The following is an 11,117-nucleotide window of genomic DNA, read 5'->3' as shown; positions in this document are numbered from 1 at the left end:
GAAGGCACATATGAAGTTCCTTTATCCTCTATTCTCAGGTGTTGCCATCTACAATATTACAATTTGTGAAATTGTTCTCAGATGAAACCACATTTTTGCACCATATGTTAATATTAACAAACTTTAGGCCTGACTTTCACATCAGATTGAGAAGTTATTTTAATGTAGGAAAGCTGATTCATTTTCTTACTAACTTTCCCCTTCCCAATATAAAGGACTGTCAGGGAACTTTAACACTCAAATAATCAGACTTTAAATTACACATAAATGACTTTCCTTTCGTTTTTAGGAGCTGTCACCAGGCACAGCAAAAATGAAACCATAAATTGTGATAGAGAAGTTGACATCACACAGGTTGCTGGATGCAAGATTAATTTAGTATTTTTAGCCGGAAAGTGCTGAGATGTTTCCAAAATTACTTTTTGGTAATGAGGCAATCAGTATTATCCCGTGGTGCAGCATCATTGTCAGTAAAAAGATTTTATTTACCATGAGATTTTGCTTTCCTGTACTTTTCTCTCTTCTACATTGTTGTACAGAAGCTGAGGAGCATTCCCTTTTCTTTGTGATGGTGTAGGAAATGACCAAATAAGGTGGCTTTGAAGTTGCTTTATAATAGCTAAGCTGTGTTTTATACAGTTTTATGGATTCATGTAAAACTTTCTCTTTTAGCTAGCTTTTGTATTCTGCACACTTTGAATATTTTTAGAAAAGTGAATGAGCTGTGGTTGTTCTGCTTTTTTTTGTCTACGTGGACATTCTGCAACTGGAAACTGGAAGGCAGTTTAATGCATCAAATTTTATGCATAAAATTACAAAACATGATAAACACAGGAAACCAGTTCATTCATGTCAACTAGTATAGGCTGTAGTTTTGGAAAAAAACAGACTAGTGTTTAAAAAGTCATTTTCTCTTGTTCTGGTACTTTGGAGATCTCCTGTACTGCTGCAGTGAAGAGACTGGTTAGGAAAACTGAGGACCATACTGCCCACTCTGGTTGGCTTTCATTTACCTGGAAGTGATGCAGTTACAAACATCCTTGCAGAAAGCATTTTTGACTTAAATAGTCAAATCTGCACTAAAGCATACTGGTCTCAGTATAAATCTACTTTGTAAAGAAGAAATTTTGTGTCTTCCCAGTAATATTTTCCTAGTATTTGCCTCTCTGTGTATTAATGCTCAATTCCAAGCCTGCTGTGCCCTCTGTCAAACTCCTGAGGGTACATCCCTCGCTGTCGCTGAGAGCGATTCCTAGCAACAGCAGCTGTGGGACCTTTGGTATCCTCATACAGGGCTACTGCTTATTGGAAATTTGATGGCTCAAATTCATAACAAGTGTATGGTTATCTGTATAGGAGCTCTGGGACTGTGGCAATATCCTGATTATTCTTGAGGATCCACGCAGTAAATTCAGACTCTCCTTTGAAGTAGGTGGCCTGTACCTGTTTCACAGTTCAGGCCTTGTTTGAAAGCTTGGCCATTGATACAGCAAGTGCTATACTGAATCTCTTTAAATGTAGGCACAGTTCAGCTGAACTTCCACTCAGCACATCTCTCTTTGTATTCCTACATTTTAAGATGGCTTTTCTTCCTTTAACCCCTCATTAATGGATTCCTTGTTGATATTTGTCCAGCCTCCTTGGTAAGTGAAGCATTCCTTTGGGAGCAATTTGGTGGAGTTTGGTCTGCCCTCTGGAATGCACTGTAGGTCAAACACAAACTGAGATGGAAGAGCCCCTTGCAAAATATGACTTCTGCTTTGTGTTTGGCATCTTTCAAAATTTCTCATTTTGGTAGAAGTAACACTGCACACTCGAGCGCTTTGCATGCTGTGTTTTCTAGGGACATTTGATGTGCATTGCTCCATAGGACAGCCTGACTCTGAGAAGACTTCCTCTATGATAGTGTGCAAGTTTTCCATTCAGCAGCTGGAGGTCTATTGCTGTTGAAGCTGTAGCTGAATCCATCACAATATTTAAGAATACCCTTCTTTGGCAGCACATACAAACACTTCAGAAGCAGGACCCTGCCGAGCAGTAAATGGATAAGGGCACTGTCCTGGTGTGAAGGCCATGTTCCATGGATGTTAGCTCTTGACAAGCTGTACTGAATGCTCTCTTTCTGTCTATGATAGTTTTCCTTTCCAGCAGATCTCATTTGAAATGCCAGAGGTAGTAGCAGAAGAGAGATGTTCCCATGCCTGAACAGGGGAATGCATTCACATGGGGTCAGAAGCAAGAAAGTTTCGGAGGAGTGACAGGTGGATGACATGTACGGATTGGCTTTTTGTTTCTTCTCATGTCTGCTGTGGCAGCCAGGACTGAGGAAAGGAAATAAAATGCACCCTTTCAAGTAATGACCCCGCTCCACATGCTTCTGGAGGAGGGGACACATGCACTGTGCCCCATCTGTCCCATGCATGACTCTCCCTGGCATGCTGCCGTGTGGTCCCTTTGCTGGTCTACCTTAATGTACAGTCTCCAGTTACCTCTCTGTCTCTAGCTGATTAGAACAATAATTCAAGTTTTTTCAATTCAAGCAGGGATCATAAATGTTCCTTAAAGTTAGCAGGGGAATGGTTTATTCAAATAGCTAGCTAAGTTTCTTGCTTTGCTCTTAAATTTTCTTTCGGCGAATGATGGGTTTTTCTGCCAACATTATTCATTTTATGTGTTGAATTATTTTAGCAAATAACTCTTGGTCTGCGGGGTAATACAGACAGTTAACTGAGAAATTCTGGTGTTCAAACTGATTTATGGGACCTATGGCTCATACGGTGTAGTTTCTTCTCGCAGATTGGGAGTCATTATTAAACAAATGTCAGGTGGGGATACAGACAATACTGTACTAATTAAAAGTTTGCATTTTACAAGTTGTTTTGGTAAATAATCAACTCTAAGGTTGATGAGCAGCTAATATAAATAAGGTCTCTGTGTAGTGCAAACACATTTGTTTAAATATTCATATGAACATTTGTGGTTTTGGGTTTTTTCCCTGGTATTTGCCTTTTATCTGGTTTACTTCTCACTCTAAAAATGTGTATTAATGCTTATGTGGGGTTAGTTTAGTTAGCAGAGACATTTGTTCTATGCTTGCATATTAAATAGAAGTTAAACCAGGTTTCTCTGTGGAGACTTCGGTAAATGAGGAGACAGTTGTAGCTGAAATGATGTATTTTTGGGGTTAATTTTTGTTCATGTTAATGTTAATTTTTGAGAATTTTTGTTTTTTTTCAGCATCCAAAAAACAGAAATAGGGCTATAAATAGTGATAAGAAACATTCTAAGAGAGGAATTTTCTTAAAGTGGCTATCATTAAAAGGTTTGTGTCCATATTGTTCAGATAATTTGCATGCTTGATTGTCAGAAATGCTGGGAACAAAATTATTATTGATGATTATGCTGGAAACCTAATGATTATTTTTGCTTACAGTATCTTGGTTGAAATCTTAACAATGTAAATTAAAATGAAAAATTCCATGCAAAAATGAGAGTTTCATCAAAGCAGAAAACAGTAACAGAATTACTAACAAGTCAATAGTATAGGACATAATCTATTCCGTTCCACAGTACTGGACATTCTGCGGTTTCTGGTTGTTAATCGAACCTCAGCTGTCATGCCTGCAGCCATGTAAATGTAGGGAGTACTAAGTATCTGAAATACTGTATTCAATCAGTTAGGAGAAATATGGAGCTTGAAGAGGGGCATTTGCTCAGCTTAACCTACCCTTGCTGTGGGTCTGGGTGCGGGCCCCGACCCTGCAGTGTCCTGGGGAGCGTGGTGCTGGGATGGGTGTGTGCCTGCAGGGGTGCACTGACTGGGTAAAACAGAAAGAAAACTAAGAGAAATTCTTCACAATTCTTTTTTTTCCCAGAAAAGTTGAATTTGGGTAGCTTTAGTTTAGTTTAATAAGTATCTAGCTTTAGTTTAATTTAATAAGTATTTTCTGACTGACTTTTCCCCTCCTGTCTGCTGCATCCTCCCCAGTATTCCTAAGTAGCTCTGCACAAAAAGTTCTGTTGAATTTGCAGTGGATTAAACCCTACAATACAGAATAGATGACAGTTCAGATGCAAAAAAATTACTATGATACGCCATCTAAACATCTCCAAAATTGCTATGTTTAGTGAAGCCATGATATGAAGACAGCAGAATCTGACCCAGTGTCAAGTAGCAAAACAACCCTGAATAACCCTGCCATACATAATCCATTTTTAACATTAATTTCTCATCTATATGATGTTTAAGACCAAAGGTGAATGTATAAATGCAGCGAGCATTAAGAAATAGGAAGGTAACATACCAAACAGAGGAGCGGGGTAAATTATCTTTTTCTTTGCAATGCCTGTAGTTTTGGTAAGCAGACACAACGTTATTAAAAGAAAATAGTACTAGCAATACTTAACGCTGCCTTTCAGGGACCTTAAATGTCTGTACAAACATGAATTGATAAAGCCTTCTCGTGTCTCTGTGAAGAGTCCTGCAGCTAGATGAAAAGCAATATCCCTTTCATTTGAAGCACAGAGAACTTAAAGCATTTGCCATCTCCTGACAGTGGACCAGGGTCAGGAGTAACAACAATCTCAGATGTTTTTCTCCCAGTTTCTTCATCTGATAATTAGACAACATTGCTCTAACCAGCTTCTAACAAATTGAAGCACAGCAGGAAAGTACTCGCATAGGTATAATGATTACCTGCACTCCAGTTCCTGCTTGGCATCTGTGTTGCAAAACTGTGATTCTCCTTCGCTGCCTTGAGCTTACAAAGTGAGAACAGTTGAGGGCACATGGTGAGTACAGTGAGAATGGGAGCTACGGTAGGTCTTCAAACTTTAGTAACATCACTTAAAAAAACTAAGTAAATTGTGCAACATTTGACTTGGAGCAATCACTTTTTGGTTACATTTTCAGATATAAATTGTTTTGAGTGGTTACTCAGTGTTTCTCTTGTTTCTTATTAAAGCTGTCTTGTCACATGTCCTCAAGAGTGTACAATGATTCATTTTAAAATAGGCTTTTCCTGTGAGCACTGTGCTGCTTTTTGATTTCCAGATTATTGAGCTGATTTAAATGGGCCTAGTGCCTGGCTACCTGGTATTATATTTTCGACTGTCCTTATGTCAACTTTATGCATCTGAGAAGTGGTTTCCACTGATGACTAAACTAGTCTGGAGTGCAAATACCTGTCTGAAAACTGATTATAAAATGACTTTCTATATGCGTGATAGTACCTTTGAGTAAATAGCCACTTTAATGACTAAACAATCTGTAGTGCAAATGCCTGCATGGAAACTGATTATAAAATGACATTTTATTCTTGTGATAGTAGCTTCGAATGAACAGCCACTTCAGCAATATCTTTACTAAACTTCCTACTTTAAAGCCCCCTCACCCATCACTCAGTATTGTGAAAGCAATCCTGCATGCATTTGGTGCTCGTTCTTGGTGTATGTGATGCAGTGCTGTATATCAATGAGGAGATAATCCAGCACTTCTGATTTTGGCTCTGGTTTTACCTCCTCATATTTTTTCCAGGGAAAAAAAATGAATAATTCTAATATGAAACTTCTTTGTGATTCCAGCTCCAAGTTTCTGGTAGATCTGGGGAAAATGTGTTAATGTTTTCCCCCCTGTCTGTTCAACTCACCAGAAAATTCTCTCCTGGATGATCTGAAATACAACTTAATTTCATGGGAGGACAGAGTCCTCAGCCAGGACAGATGCCTCTTTCAGAAATGAGGAAATCTGGCTATAAAAGACCTATACATACTTACAGTGTGTATGGTAAAGATTCATTGCCTGGCAGAAAGCAGGCAGCCAAACTGGTCTCCCAGTCTTTCTGTTATCTCTGATATTGAACGGGCTAAAAATAGGAGAGACAAGCACTGGTTTGGCTTTTTCTTTTTTTCTTTTTCTTTTTCTTTTTCTTTTTCTTTTTCTTTTTCTTTTTCTTTTTCTTTTTTCTTTTTCTTTTTCTTTTAGAAACAAAGCCACCCTCCAAGCTAGTGAGTGAGTCTATGCACTGAAGATGGGTAAGCAGCAATGATGAACTCTACCTGAATGTTCTCCTAGAGCTCCCTGACTCCCAAGCTTGCATTTTAGCAAGTGACTTGCTGACTCCAGGATTAAAGAGCTGCAGTAAATAAAGAGAAGGGCATATGAAAAAGCTGAGTATGAACTGAAAATAAGAAATGCGCAGTATAAGAAGAGATTTGCTGTAAACAGAATTATTTTAGAGAAATGAATGAGGAAGAAAGTTGTTAGAGATCACAAAGATCTCCTTTGTTCTTTGCCAAAACCCTTTATGGAAAAGGGATGTATAGATTTGCAGTTTGTTTGCTAGAAGTCACCTCATCACAAATCTGAGAGAGAAGCAGGATGAGTCAGGTGCAGGATCTGATCTTGCATCAGTAAATTCTCCTGACTTTACTGTAGTTTGTTTTACATCAATGATATGCCTGATAATGCTTTAGCTGGGTAGATTAACAAAAAGAAAAATGTTGGCATGAGTGGGGAAAGACTAGCCTATAGCAGGCTTTGCTTACCTTAATATATGAGCAGTGCAGTACTACAGATGCCATCACAGCAGGCCAGAAATATTGTGCTTTGTGCTCTTGTCCACCTTGGCCCTGCATTGCCCTGAATCTGACCAGTTATATACAGGCATGACCTCCAAGACAAACAGGGAAATCATTTTGGTGGTGCTATGTCAGCTCAAACACTGTTTCTTACAGCACTAACCTTCAAATCTATCCTGGTAACCTATGACATTTACTGCCTGTTAGCTGGGTGTGCAAGACATAGTCACGATCTCACTTTGTCTCACAAAAATCCTTTGCTGATAAATGCTGATTTTGTTGAAGTCAGAGGCAAGTCTATTGGACAGTGAAGAACCAAGGCCCAAAATCTCAAAGACAGGAAAACATTTAGGATTTAACTGCCATTGATTTATCTCCATTTCTGGTTAACATTATCTTAATGTGTATTTTCCAAAAAATTACAAAAACATGTTTGCAGTTTGGAGAGTGCTGTCTATATTCCTACATGACTCCTAACTGATAAAGGATGGATCAGTTATAAAACCATTGTATGTGTGTTGCTGGTGTAGGTTCAGACTCAATTTTGTGTTCACAAATACACATTTGTTTGGCTTAGATCTTGATTTATTTGTACATAACACTCATACAGCTTGGAATCAGCTCTGAATTTGGTTTCAGTTAGAATTCAAGGAAACCTCAAACAGTATGTTTTTCTGGGAAAATTTGGAAGAGATGTGCTGATAGATTGCTCTGTTATTCTGTGTTCTTCAGGGACTGGAAGCCTTTTGTGGATAGAGTTAGTTTAAGTACGTCTGGGGATCTGAAACTTTTCCGTTTGTGGAAATGAATCCCATACGTGATCTAATAAAACATGTGGCTCTATTTCCATGTACCTGTGTACTATGTGCAAAAGTATGCAACTTCCACATAGGTCAGAGAGAAGCTAGGGGCTTTTTTAATGTGGCACATCAAAAATCTTACACAGTGAAGTTATCCAGCCAAGAGGGACTGCTTTTATGTTTCATGTGCACAAGCTATGATTCTTATTCTAATCTTTAATTAAGTAATTTTTCTATCTATCTGTAGTAACTTTTTTTAAATCTGAGATTCTTGCTTACAAATCTGATAATTGAGAAGCAAATTAAATACATATTTTAGTTACTGGGCTGGTCTCTTCATGGACTTTGAGGAAGCATTATTTTTGGACTAGATAAATTAATAATTCTTTAATTGCTTCTGTTGTTGAAATGACTGTTTACGTGAGGGCTGTTTGCTGTGGTGAGGATGACATACGTGGTGAAGGTAGATTGATACTTTGAAATCATTAAAATAAGCAATGAGAGTACCGACTGGTCTCTCCTCATCAGATCAGTTATGCAGTGTAATTGTTGTTTTAATGCATGACTGTTTTCCTTTCCTGTGAGCATCCTGGTATGTCTAGCAATTAATCCACCAGTCTTAGTAAAACTGCTGGCCTTCTCCCTCACCCAGGAGAGAAATACGTGTGATAGTCTGTCAGAGTCAAACTGAATCATTAGGTGAGTTTTAAGAATCTTCCTCATTTCACACTCTCAGCATGCAAATCATGTATCGTGCCAGGTGCAGAATCAATGTCTTTACTCATTTTTCATGGTAATGTTGTTTGTCATCACAGAGGCTATAGAGATACTTGAGATCTGATGATAACCAATTTGAAACTGAACAGGTACAGTACATGAAGCACTGAAATGTATATGTTCTGGTGCTGCTTAAGAGTTCTTACTCTGTCCATGTTACTTTAGTCACGTAATACTTCACTACAGAAACTTTCCCTGAAGGGACCCCAAGATGGATTAGAGTGCTTAAAAGAAGCAGCAAGGGGTATTGTCCAGTCTTTCCATGCATAAAGCTTTTTACTTCACAAACAAATGTGTTAGTACAAAATACAACAAGGGCTAAAATGTGCTTTAGCACAGTTCCCAGTATAAACCCAGCCACTAAAATATTTTCAAGCTAATTTGTGATTGAATTATTGAGCCAGTTTGTGACACTCTTTAATAACAAATAAATATATTCTCATAAACTATTTTGGCTTTCTCTTAATTGTTGACAGCGTGGACAGCACTGAGTTTAAGGTCATAAGCTACTCTTCTATAGCTCTTTACTGCTTCTGAGCTTTGCGAGCATGTGTATGAAGGATGAATGACTCCTAAGGAGCAGGAACATTCTGGTGTTTAGTGAGTATGATCAAACCCACAAGCAGAGTTTGGGGTGTTGGTACAGAATATTATCACCTCATCATCATCGTGTCACATAGATTCTGTGCTCTGTTCTTCCATTTTAAAAATCAGCTCGTAGGACCTATGACTAATATGATTTATTTGCTTTGTGGATGTTGCAGGGGTAAAACAATTAAATGACAAAAGATTTGTTCTTGGCTACATGTCTTTTGATGACAGTTGCCAAATGCTATTGAAATCTGAGCTATTTTGAGGGATTAACTTTGCATTAAATACAGCCCTTCTGTTCTGAAATGAGCTGATAAGATGGGTGGGATAAACCCTGTATGCATAGTTTGGAACTGCAAGCGTTTTCTCCTATGAATTCTTTGTCTAAAATATAAAGCTAAGAGGAAAGTATCTCACATTCAGAGTAATTATTGATAAGGACAGATGCTGAAAATAGTGATGAAATGCCAGTGTTACAGATGAGTAAAGAACTTGCTCTCTTCCTTGTATCCAAAAAGTAATTTCAGGGGTGACCTTGCAGTCAGGTGTACTCATTCCTGCGAGGGTCTCATTGACTTGGAGGAATGATTGAGGCTCTGTCAGTCCCAGTGGCATATTTACACTCCTGTAGGTCCAGCTTCTTCCTCCCTTGCTTTGAGCTGATTTCTTTTTGCTTAGCCTGAGCTGTGGTGGCTCTGGTAGGAGAGACAGAGGTGCAAGTGTCTCAGCACTGAACCTCTCTTATCCCTAGCACCTCAGATGATGATGTTTGATTTTTGGGGAGCCAAGATTTGAGTGAGGAGGAGACAAGGGAATCTTCCAAAAATTATTTGGCTCATCCCAGTTCAGAAGTAGAACAGTTTGGGTATATTGGAGGTGTTTGTCATTGCTAAAAAGATTTCTCAAGCACCTCTAACCAGAAGCTTTGTTTCCTACAATAAATTGTGTGCCCATTTCAGAGTTGATCTGTTTTGATACTGCCCCCTGGTTAGCTCTGCTGTACACAGAGATTAGCCAAAGCTGTCACTGAATGTTTCAGAGTTTGGCCAAGCTGAAACAAAATAAGGAACACTATGAGAATAATGCATTATAGAGCTTCTTCCACTTCCTCTTGGCTCCAGATAAAGCCTTAGTATCAGAGAGGCATCCTAGCACAAAGCTCTGACTGAGTACCTTTGATTAAGGAAAAGTCCCCGTCCTTTGAGGAACTGCATGTGATAAATGTGGGTGTTTTTTTTTAAAGTACAATGTAGCAGTGTTTACAGCAGATAAGATTTTTTTGACATTTTACTTCAACAAAAGCTCAAGAGCAGAAGTATCTGTCTCGAACACAAGCATCATGCACAGGTCACAGTAATTGATATTTATTGCTTTAACGGTAATCTGAAGCAGAGAAACCATGTTCAGCTGGCTGTGTGTTCTGATTCCTTTGTCCAGATTATTCTACTGGGTGACTGAATGCATTAGTATTTCCTCTCAAAATTAATTTCATGGCAGATAAAGAAAGCATGTTCATATACATAGATCTCTTGCTTTCTGGCTGGGCAAGAGGCTGAACAACCAGGGTGTGTCTGGATGTGTTTTGTTAGGTAGCTAGTATTTGGTATTTTTCTCCCTTTTTAAAATGTCTAATTCAAATGTCAGTTCATTCTTCTCTATTTCCTGCCCTTATTCAACTAGACTTCCAGACCAGGCTTAATTAACTTTAAGACTTTTTCTGCCCACCCCTGTAGTTACAGTCTTTTCCTGGAACATTTCCATTGTTATAATCTCCATGTGTTGTGAGATGATACAAATGACTTTATTACTCCTCTTATGAGTCTACAATGAGCCTTTCAATATTTTTACTTACAGCGTAGCTCTTGTCAGGAAAATCTCATCTTCAAATAAAAATAAAACCAGGGAAGCAAACTTCCAGCTTACAGCATTGCTAAAGGGAAACTGGAGGGCTGAAAATTCAGGGAAGCTTAAAACATAGGGAAACTTAAAAAGATGAGGAAAGCTGTTTTAAATTTTGTGACTATTTTAGAGCTAAGCTTTTTTTTCCTGTGTGGATTCTTTTCCATATGGGAGTAATTGTGATTTAACACAGTGTTTTGTTGTGTTTTGCTCCATCATCTATGCACTGGCTTAAGCAGCTCATTAGTGTGATGAATTTTACAGCCCGGGTCAGAGGCAGTGAGGGAACCCACATCCAAGGAGACGTTGCTTCATGAAACAGACAGCAACCGTCATAGGTGCTAGTCCAACATGTGAGATGTGACTGCAGGAGTGACCCTGTTTGAAGGCAGGCCATGCTTTTGTTTGCATGTGCTAAGAACTCTTTGTACAAGTGATAAAGGTGAGACCTGGGGGATTTCAGCTGGCTGA

Source organism: Mesitornis unicolor, unplaced genomic scaffold (genome assembly GCF_000695765.1).
Source record: "Mesitornis unicolor isolate BGI_N332 unplaced genomic scaffold, ASM69576v1 scaffold51849, whole genome shotgun sequence".
NCBI classification, from domain to species: domain Eukaryota; kingdom Metazoa; phylum Chordata; class Aves; order Mesitornithiformes; family Mesitornithidae; genus Mesitornis; species Mesitornis unicolor.
The sequence above is the reverse complement of the archived record's forward strand: the minus strand, read 5'-3'. Positions refer to the sequence as shown.